Here is a 10,540-nt window from a genome sequence, read left to right as displayed (position 1 = left end):
GAGCCTCATAAAGTCCCACATTTGTACCCAGCGTGGACTCACTTAAAGCGTATAAGAATCTAGCTGATGGAGTGAGTGAGACAACATTTAAGAAACTGGTTTGCATATGCCATGTCTTCTACGTGTGCTTCCGACTACAGGGACAAAACAATAAAGACAGGGCTTCCTGGCCCGGCACTTTCCCACCGTAGGCAGTTGCTGATGGGTGTGTCACATGAAGGCTCGCCCCAGGTATGCTTTAAAGTAAACCAGAGAACTTTAAAAAGCGGCAACCGAGACGGATGAAAATAAAAAAGGAAGGCGAACCCATGTGTATAGTTATAAAATGAAAAATAGCTGAAAAACGGAAAGGTTAAGAAAACCATGGAATAAATAAAAGGTGGCATACTTTGGCTGGTGGATTTGGACGCCTACGCTTGTATTAACTTTGTCTGCGGCATTATAAGGGAATGTAACTTATTTTGGAAAGACGCTGTAGGAATGCGCCCAAACTTCAGAGGACTTCTATAAAATATTTTAAAGTGTCAATGACCTTGTAACTTTTTCTCAGCTAGAGTGCGCACGATATTGTGGGTCACTATTTGGGCGCCTACACGATTAGGTTTGTTCTCGTTTATGTCAGTTAGATACTAAAAGTGGATGTTGTCCAATTTTTGGGATAATTTATGATCGGATTGTTGCATTTAGCGTCATAACTCGTGAAAACCAGTTTTTTTGCATGTAATATTCGGTCAATCAACCTTCGAAGTGGACTAATCCAAGAAGTAACCTAGACTATTCCTTAGGTTTCTGGAACGCACAAAGGCTCCATATTGTGACAGCAGCTGTAAAATTTTTAGAATTATTGTCCTCTTTGTCTCGAGAGAATGATGATAAGCCTCGCATGTATGAATATGCACGAGTGTCCACAACATGCTGGACCATGTGGTCTTGTGAGCTAATGCGATATGCAGAGTGCACATGGAAGCTAATATCTCTACCGGTTGATTATGGGGTACAGTGGGTTACCTTTTCGCTGGATAGTTTCCAGGTTTTTTCAGAGATGAACATAGTCTACGGGGTGACAACCGATGCTAATAACTTGAGACCACCAGCGAACATGGTGATCATACATGGTGGGCTAACTAGCTGGTGGATCCATAAAGTGGACAGATAAATTACTCGACAGAGTACCGCTTCCTCTGGGACGCAGTTTTATTTTAAAGTTTGACTAACGGATTATGGTGAAGCGCTAATCTTTTAAGAGGTCCGCCTTTTACGCCACCAGAAGCAACAAAAAAATTGTATTTTTGGAGTATTCACATCAAGAGGATGCGACTAACCCAGTCGAATCCTCCTACCGAAATCATTAAAAAGAGCCAGACCGTGAAAATCGCCATTTATAGCTCAACCTGGTTTCTTTCTGATGTCAAGAAACTGTTTTTACCGGAACGTGAGACAACAAACCCTTCCTAGCATCGGTAAATAGCTTTTGTTTTTCATGTAATTAGCGGCAGAAGCTTGATTCTCTTTTCTGCAAACTTTGCAAATGCCTATCTATGATTTGCTCAGTGATTTAGCTCTATGATTTTTTTCTCTGATTTAGCGGTTAATATTTGTTACAAATTTGGGGGAATGACTCGGTGGTGGTCATCTTTTCATCTGCATTATTCGAGACGAAACGAACCACTGAAGATATTCTTCAATGACGACACTAGAATTTGTGGCCCTCTGCAACCTGATATGGTGAACAAAATAGCAACAAAATGATATTGGAACAGTTATTGTGACACAGCGTTTCACAAGACTCTGTGCCGATTGCCTGACTGTCTTTTAGCCTCAGCAATGGCCTCCTGGAAACTGTGAACCCACCCTGTGAACTGTTCTCTCACGACATAAAGCTGTGGAAACTTATATGACTCTCCAGTTATGATTCATGTGTCATGTATCTACATAAAAGCTTAATTCAATCGTGTGCCTCAACGTAAGACTGTCAGCCGCTGGAACAAGGGCAGAGAAAAATCATCATTCTTCCCAGGAAACAGTGTAACCAGTCCTACCCCAAACGACTTACTACATTCAACTTTCAGTTTGTCACATTTCTTGGCAGCGACATAATTTTCGCTGAAAAGATCCCTAATAATCCTGACAACTCTTATAGAAATGTCTGAGAAATCTCAACGACATAAGAGCTAAAGGTTGTGCACTTGCATATAGGCTCAGGCTGTTGATGCTACTTTTTATTTTCGTGTCAGTCACGGAGCTATTTTTCAGACATAATTTCATCGCCAAACTGAAGGCTTCAAAAGGTGTCAGAACTTTGCTTACAGCGCATCGTATATGTAGACAAGGTGAATAACTTTCGAACTGTTTCTTACCAGCGGAATGGTTTTGGACTTCAAGTTCGGCTAGCAGAGTTCTTTCTCCAGTCATATAAGCGCATTTGAGCGTATATCATTAGGGTCTTGGAATCTGGTAGCTACCATCAAGTTTTGCAGCAATTTTTGGTGACACGTAATATCATGAGAGCTCAGTCGTCAGAAAATGCGGTTTATCTGTTAATACCTTACAACGTAAACAGTGCCGAGATTTGCAGTGTACAAGCTCACAAAAGTTACGAATGCCTGCTGGAAGCACCTTGAATTGTGAAAATATTAGCCAGAAATTTCCAAAGAAAACGTTGAACTAGCAGATCAGCGTGAATCAATCCACGGTGTTGAAAATGCTAAAGTAAGTTTCTGATTTCAAAGTCAGGTGCAGCAGACAAGAAAACGTGGTCCCAAGAGGCGTGATTTTCCACGAAAAACGTAACAAACAGCATATCATAGTGAAAAACAGGACATACGTTCAACTCATAATGCTATGAATGTTTTATATTGAATTTAAGAATTTTGCTACACAGACTATGCGTAAACGGGTCACCTGCACGTTAAGAGACAAGGAATAATAAGGAGGAAAAAGTAACACAAGGAAGGATCACAAAAGATTTTGCGCATCCGACTCGCTTCAAATATAGCTCTAACAATGCACTTTGAAAAAAGTATCCCAAGTACCATTGGTTGGTCTTTGAATCACCCGGACACTCCAGAAACCACTGGCTTCTCCTCATTACACTATCGTCTCAGAGAAATCCGATATGTACCAACTGTGTGGCTTGTGTCTAAATGTTAACATTTTGCCACTGATTTCTCCCACTGAGCGAAACTACGCCTAATCCGGTTGAAAAAGCCAGAATGGAAATTGCAGTTGTTTTCTGCTTACTTTGTTATAAACTACGTGCTAAGCAGGAGCTACGGGGTCAGATGATGCATATCATATAACACTCCATCATTCGGATAAAATACTAGCAATACCAGTCCTATTGCTGTACAGCATTTTGATGCTAAAAATTCACTCTCCTGTGATTGAGAGGCTATAATGGTAGAATCTTCCTACTAGAAGGATACAGGCTTGTCCATGGTACTTACCTCCAGATGAGTCCAAGCCAATCCTGAAAACTATCATAAAAAGCTGGGTCAAAAATTCTTCAAAGTTTATAATGGCCACGAAACTGTTCCTAATCCTATACTATACGGGTTTTCCACCAACAGGTGTGCTACCAACATGTTGCTGACTAGGGACGAATAGGATAAGGATGCTGACGTGAGGACCCAGATGGATGTTATGCACACCGGTGTTTCGCCGTATCTACCACGCCATTATGTTTGAATTTGTTGTAGAAAACAAACCTCAGGCCTGCTTTGAGGAATATAAATAGGATTCTTCCAAAGTCATCACTTTGTAGTCATTGTCAACAGAGTACTAGGGGGTTGTACAAGTAGCAGCAAATGGTACCCGCAGAGATCAACCATGAATGTGACACTGTTCAGTGTGTAAAGAAAAGCGTTGTCACATTGAACTTGGCATAAAACTTCCCGCGAATACAAAGTATTGGAAAGCGATGAAAAACGAAGAGGATCAACGGGACCTTCAAGATGCTACCCAAAATCACCTGGATGTGTAAAGCACCAGGAACGGTAGCAAAATAGGCCAACTTCCGGCAGGTTTAAGTCAACCTAGTTACTTGAGATCATGATCATTCCCCTATTGATTTGCCCACCTCGACTACGTACTCTTGATCTCTACATGTTTTGCTCTTCCGCACCAGCCATCCACCTTGCCGAAGAGCCGCATCGTCAGACTGATCTGCTAGTACGTATGTTTGCTTGTAAACGTGTGCAGATAGCCGAGCACGATTGTGCACCGTCTGCTCAGCCTGCCTTTCCTGGTTCTCTCGTGGTTTCGGTGTGATCGCACCGCCAGTCGGAAGCACAAGGCTGGCCTCGAATGGGAAGACTTCAATCCACAAAACGAGCCAACATTTTCTCGCCTGTATCTGGTGCGCAGATCATGAAACTGCGCTGTGCCGGTCACTGACAGACTTTCGCATTGGTTGACGCCACAGGTTTAATTAATTGATGTCTGTTCTACAAATTCACTCACCCCTGTATAAAAAGTATCGCAGACACTTAAACTCAATTCTTCCTTTTGATATTCGCGATCGTCAACCCCCTATGTGACTCACAGCCTTGAAAAGGACGTAGAACTTAATTGAAAAGTTCTTCTGCTAGCCTTTGGCTTAAACCAAGATGCAGTGATTATTGGGGTTTTCTTGCAGGGTCTTTCTCATAGCCAAAGACTCAATAATCTGACCCGCTTAGGTGCAGGGATCCGACTTGACTCGATTAATCATGGAGAATGCATTGCTGTCTCACTCTTGCTGCGGTTGCACGCATTAGGTTTTTTGTTAGGAGCACTAGACCCTTTTGTTTTAAAATATTTTAATCACATTGAATAGTGGCACGGTGGTCACAACCAATCGTGGTTGGAGTGAGACTTCCCAACCGACATTTTTTATTCTATCCTTTTTGGGAGAAGGCACCATCGCTGCCTGCCTAAATAAGACTAAACTGAATGCCTAAAGGAAACACCTGACTGTTTTATACTGTCATCTCCGAGGACAGTACGACTTTTTTCACAGACGGCCTAGTGATACGATCACTCATAGTACGGTGGCTCTCTGTTCTTCGTCGGCCTGCTTTCCATTAGAATTCCTGGAATAATGTAACCTTTAGGGACTGACTTCCATCTAGTATAAACCCCCAAATCATTAAGATGCTTGAATTTGGCCGGTGGCATTTTTGGGTCAGGTAATTTGGTGGTACCAGACACGATTCCACCTGCCGGAGGGCACAGATCAACTGTCCAATCTCACTATTTCGGAAGTGGGTTATGCCTAGCCCTGAGGCTTGGGTTGGGTACCGATAAATGATTTCATGGACCTATTGCGTTCTTTTCGTGCACTGAAAAATAATGTCAGCGTAAATTTGAGACATTCTTGGCTGGACCTGTTTCGCCTTATGAACACGTTGATACGCGGCTATTGAGAAAAAAGGCCTAAGACAGTTGATGATATTTTCTCAGAAAAGCTCTTTTATGTTCTTATTCTTTCCACAACGAAGCCGAGGCTAAAATAAAATAGGTGATACCAATTGAATTTTGGATAATATGCACCTTTGGAAGGCCTTGTTTTGTACTTGTTTGCGCTTGTTTTGAACTATCTTCTGTATGGTGTTTTGTAAGCAGCCAGAAGAGGAGGTTCCTCAGTAGTTAGGATCCCCGTTGCCAACCAAGAATACCATGCCACTAACTCCCTTGTCCCTCTCTGAATGCTCTTGTTTAAACCATGTTGTAACCCTGAGGATGCTCGGTGAATTTCAGTTAGATAAGTACCATATGTGAATAACGATGGAAACAGCACAGATTTCTCACTCCGGGACATGACTACTATGAACAAAAGCCTAATTGTTTTCATGGATGATTGTGATGAAATTCTTTCTACTAGGCACTCAAAGGTTATAAGCAACTACTTTAACCTGTTTGAGTGGGCATTGAGATCAAAAGTTACAAAGACTGATAGATTCGTCTTACTTGAAACAGTTCAGAGTAAGTAACCACTAAGGTCATGGGTCATATTCCAAGGTTCGCAGATTTTTATTGTTAATCAGGGGAGCATTCGTGAAGCTTACCTGTCACGTTTTGCAACCTGTTTGAATTTTGTCCTCATAAAGACACTGACTTATAGCTGTAGTGCTCCTTGTGCGGGAAGGCGTTCAATACGGATTCAAAAATTTTAGGTCCAATAACTTTTCGGTGCGGTACCCGTCAAGTCAATGACACCGGAAGTGAGCAGATTGCATCACCATCCACGCATGTGAAATGTCTTTTCTGATGCATTTAAAATACAGAAAATTGTAGAAAAGCTTATCTTAACTAAGAGTTTATTTGAGTACAGAATTAGCTCTTCTCAGCTTCTAGGGGCTGTCAAACTGATGAGTGGTGATTGGGTTTTCGGGCTTCCGAATCTGGCATAACCAAGTTTTCACGAGTGTTAGAGGCTCGGGACAGTGTTTATAGGCAGACAAATGAACATCGTAACCAGTATATGACACTTACTTTTAGAGATATAAATATGCCTTTATCACTTTGAATGCAGTTAATTATCTTTGATGATTTTTCAAACCATTGTTTCAGTGAAATTATTAACACCTCCCAAGGAAGTGAGCAGGCGATGTCTACCGTCAAGCTTGAGCTGCTTTTATCCCTTATGACAAGCGAATTTTATCTAGGACGTATTTGTTTACGGCTTTGATACTGCCAAACGGATCAGACGGATCAAAGTCAAAATGCAAGAAGATAAATTGTGAAAAAACGACCTCCATTACATCTCTCAGACGTGTGGATTATCAAACCATACAGAACAAAGAATAGTGACAAAACTGAATGAGAGGAAATAGAGGCAGAATAATTTAAAATAAATGGTACTGGCTTGGCTGACATAACTAGGGCAACTCTCTTTAGCTAAAGCCGGGTATGGCGAGTAACAAACGTCCGCCGACCGGAACATGGAGTTGTGTTTTCAGCTCGTTTTTCTTGTTTGTACTGATTTTCAGTGACAAACAGTTAGTCCAAAACTGAACTAATCAAAAATAGACTTTTGAATAGGTGTCTACAATCCATATTTTAAAGAGATGTGAGGGAGGTTCTACATTCAGGCTTTGAACCTCTTCCATTCAATACTCGCTACTCATCGTTTGCTCAATCCAGTCCGTCGTTTCGTCATTCTCAGACTTGGAGTGAAATCCTTGGACGTTTTTTAACTGGACCCATGACTGAAAATAGCCGTCCTCTTTTATATGCATGCGTAGTCCTAGATATTTTAAGTTTTACGGGAGACTGCCTTGTCAGGAAAACAGCTACGGAAAGCATCTTTTGGTAGGAACAGCGATGAGACTTTTTAAATGCATGGGTAAGACAAAACGGCTTTTACTACAGAAGAAAACCTTTCAGGCATTTGCCTAGCACCACTTTTGGCCGTGATTACCGGCCTAAACTCATAGGTGAATGAATGTCTCCATAGAGAGCCCTCTGGACGATAAACGAAATCTGTGAACCAAAACCCAGTAAGTAAAACTACCTCAGTACGTCTACATTGGTCAAGAACTCACTGAATATCCTCTGTCTGCAAGATCCACTTTACCTGCTCAAGTATTCGTCAGAGTTCAGATCGGACCAACTAAACCAAAAACCAAGGAGCACAAAAGACCCCAATGGATATTTTACTTGCATAGGAAATTCACATGCAGAACTGAAAGACTTTCAGAACTGCTGGGCGCAGACCAAAATACAAATGCTTTTATATGAGCTTCTAATGATATCACATAAAACTGCAAAGATAACCAAGTAGTTTCCTCACTTAAGAATACCTGATGCTGACAAAAAGTTATCTGTAATATACATTGCCACCTAAACAGAAAAAGTATACTGTACTATAACTAATCAGTTGCAGAGACAGTTTGAGTAAGGTCATTTTGGTGGATGGACGTGGATTCCGGAGCGCACCGTATTAAGTTCCTCCATCTTTTGAAAAAGATATATATATAACCAAAATACAAACACAGCCTAACATCTCACACATTTTCTGTCGGCGTTGGAGAGATTTTAGGTTCAGAAAACGAGAGGCTCTTTGAATTACGCTTTAGAAAGCACGATGTAAGACGACATATTTAATAACCGTGTCAAGTCTCTTCTGAACATGTTTGAGGATAAATGTTAATCATGAGAATCCATTTCCACAGGCCTTAACGTTATCTTGAACGCCTAATCGACCCGCACTACGGCGTCTGGTCTATTCAGCTTGAAGTATGAATGGGAGGATTCAAGAATCCCGAAGAGTGTGTAACTTTGGTGTTGTCCGAATGACTACCAATCCGTTTCCAAAAGTGGCTTTCAACCAGACGAATTCTATGTGGACTAATTTTCATACACGGATCCTTTCTCGGCGCATTCCAAACAGCAGCTGCAGTCTATAATGAAGAGATAAATATCAGTACTACATCATTTAAACCTAGCTATGTATTACTAAAACGCTCGATTTCTGTAGGCTGGTTATTCTTGACCGCACCATGCAATGCGCATTACCTGTTGGACTGGGAAGCATCGTTGAATAGAAATACACATTTATGGAGTAAATGATCACTTTGAGCAGCTCTCTGCAGAGTGATTAGTTCATGTAATTAGTTTGCCACCACGTGCCCGTAAAGGCCACCGGATGGTACATAAGGCGTTACCGCAGTGGCAAACCGATGACATCAGATCCGAAATGGAATGATACATCTTGACGACCAAAATTAATGAAGTATTTTGGGAGCGAGTAAACCAAATATTCCTCATTGGTGTGCAATGTACGGGGAACGTTCGCTTGTCTAAGCTCAATTAGGTAATGAAAGCTGACACCTGTTTGGTATTTTTTATGACTCTCAAGCCCACCTATGTATTACTTGTGAATTGCTTTCACTAAGTGATATTTGATTCCTTTGTACGTGGATGATCGCGTGACAAATTTGTTCAGTAAACATATGGAAACAAATAATGTGCGGTGTACCCAAACTTTCAGTGTACAGAACAGCCCAGTACTGTATCGTATTCAATATATACACAGATCTGACTAAGTGTATAACACACTGTTTTATAGATGCAAGTCAGCCTGTAGTAAGGGAGGGCCACCAGACTGTGGCAAGGCATAAATCTCATTCAATTCGCACCATATCTTTGAAACAGTGGCTACCTAAACTTGGAATCTTCCATGCAGCACACCAACAAAATGGCATTACTCAGTGAATGAAAAACCATCTGTCCAAATGTTGACTGGTGAACCATATGACCAGGGGATCATCTTTTTTTGCTCCCCAATGCATATGCCTCGAAATTCAGCGTGGCACACTGACATCGTTTTATCACCCATGCAGACGGTAGTACATACAAAATCACCAGCCGCGTCGAGTCATTATTTTATTATTGTCAATATTATTATGGATGATTTTATTACCCAAACCATATTCTGCAGATCAGAGCCGTTAGCACGCCGAGAACAGATTAATAGTGTGCTTATCATTGTGCTTGATTGTACATGTTCGTTTTTAAGGCCACATTCTTCTATTTGCCATGACTCTGATGCACTAACTCAACTATCGTAATAGTTGAAGTTCCAACGTTCACAACATTTAGAACAAGTTAGGGAAAAGCTATATGAACACTAGTACCTGCCAGATAGTACACTGGCCATCAATTTCAGATGTACTTGATCGTCTCAGTCCATAAATTTACTTCACTATGCAGCACCAGAGGCGATAATATCGCTTAGCGAAATGTTTTCCTGCGCATGTAACAAAGCAAGCGCTATGGACTACTCCTCTCCCCTCAAAGTATGTTTTGTGAAAGCAAACGTTTGCTGAAGGGGTTAAATGGTTACAACCTTATTTTTTATGACCCGGCTTTAGAGGGAAAGTTTACTTCTACGAAGATTCTCTGCTCAGTTGATGTTTTTTTTAGCAAATAGCTGAATCAGCGTTGGGTGAAATATTGTACGCAGAGCATTGCTAAATGTTTCATTCTGTCAAAATTCTTCATGAAGAAGTAATATTCACCTCACGTTGAGTGCACTGTGCAACTCCCAGTTTCGAATGGGGAACGTTGTCAAATTGTGTGTGAGTCACTAATCTCCGTATCTGGGCGTCATTTCACAAGATCTGTGGTAAATGACTAATCTGGTAAAGCGATAGAAAACAAGCAATGATAAGAAGCAAAAGCACAAAAAAGAAGTGTTAGAACAAGATGAATTTTCGAAAAAGGCACTCGGTTGCTAATTAATTTTGATAATACTGGGAGACTCAGATGAATTCTAGCTCAGTCTTTCATTAAAGATGTCCTTATCTAACCCACTTTGGTGCATAAAAGCCGCTTCATGTCTTAATTAAAGCGATACACAAGGTAAGAGTTTTCAGCAGCCCTATCAGTAGCATATTCACACGGAATTGTTGCCACCCACTTGGCATATCATTTATCAAATGAAAAACGTCGGTTGTTTGTCCTTATCTACTTTGGTGCATAAAAGCCGCTTCATGTCTTAATTAAAGCGATACACAAGGTAAGAGTTTTCAGCAGCCCTATCAGTAGCGTAGCA

This window comes from Opisthorchis viverrini (assembly GCF_000715545.1).
Source record: "Opisthorchis viverrini unplaced genomic scaffold opera_v5_155, whole genome shotgun sequence".
NCBI lineage: Eukaryota > Metazoa > Platyhelminthes > Trematoda > Opisthorchiida > Opisthorchiidae > Opisthorchis > Opisthorchis viverrini.
The sequence above is the reverse complement of the archived record's forward strand: the minus strand, read 5'-3'. Positions refer to the sequence as shown.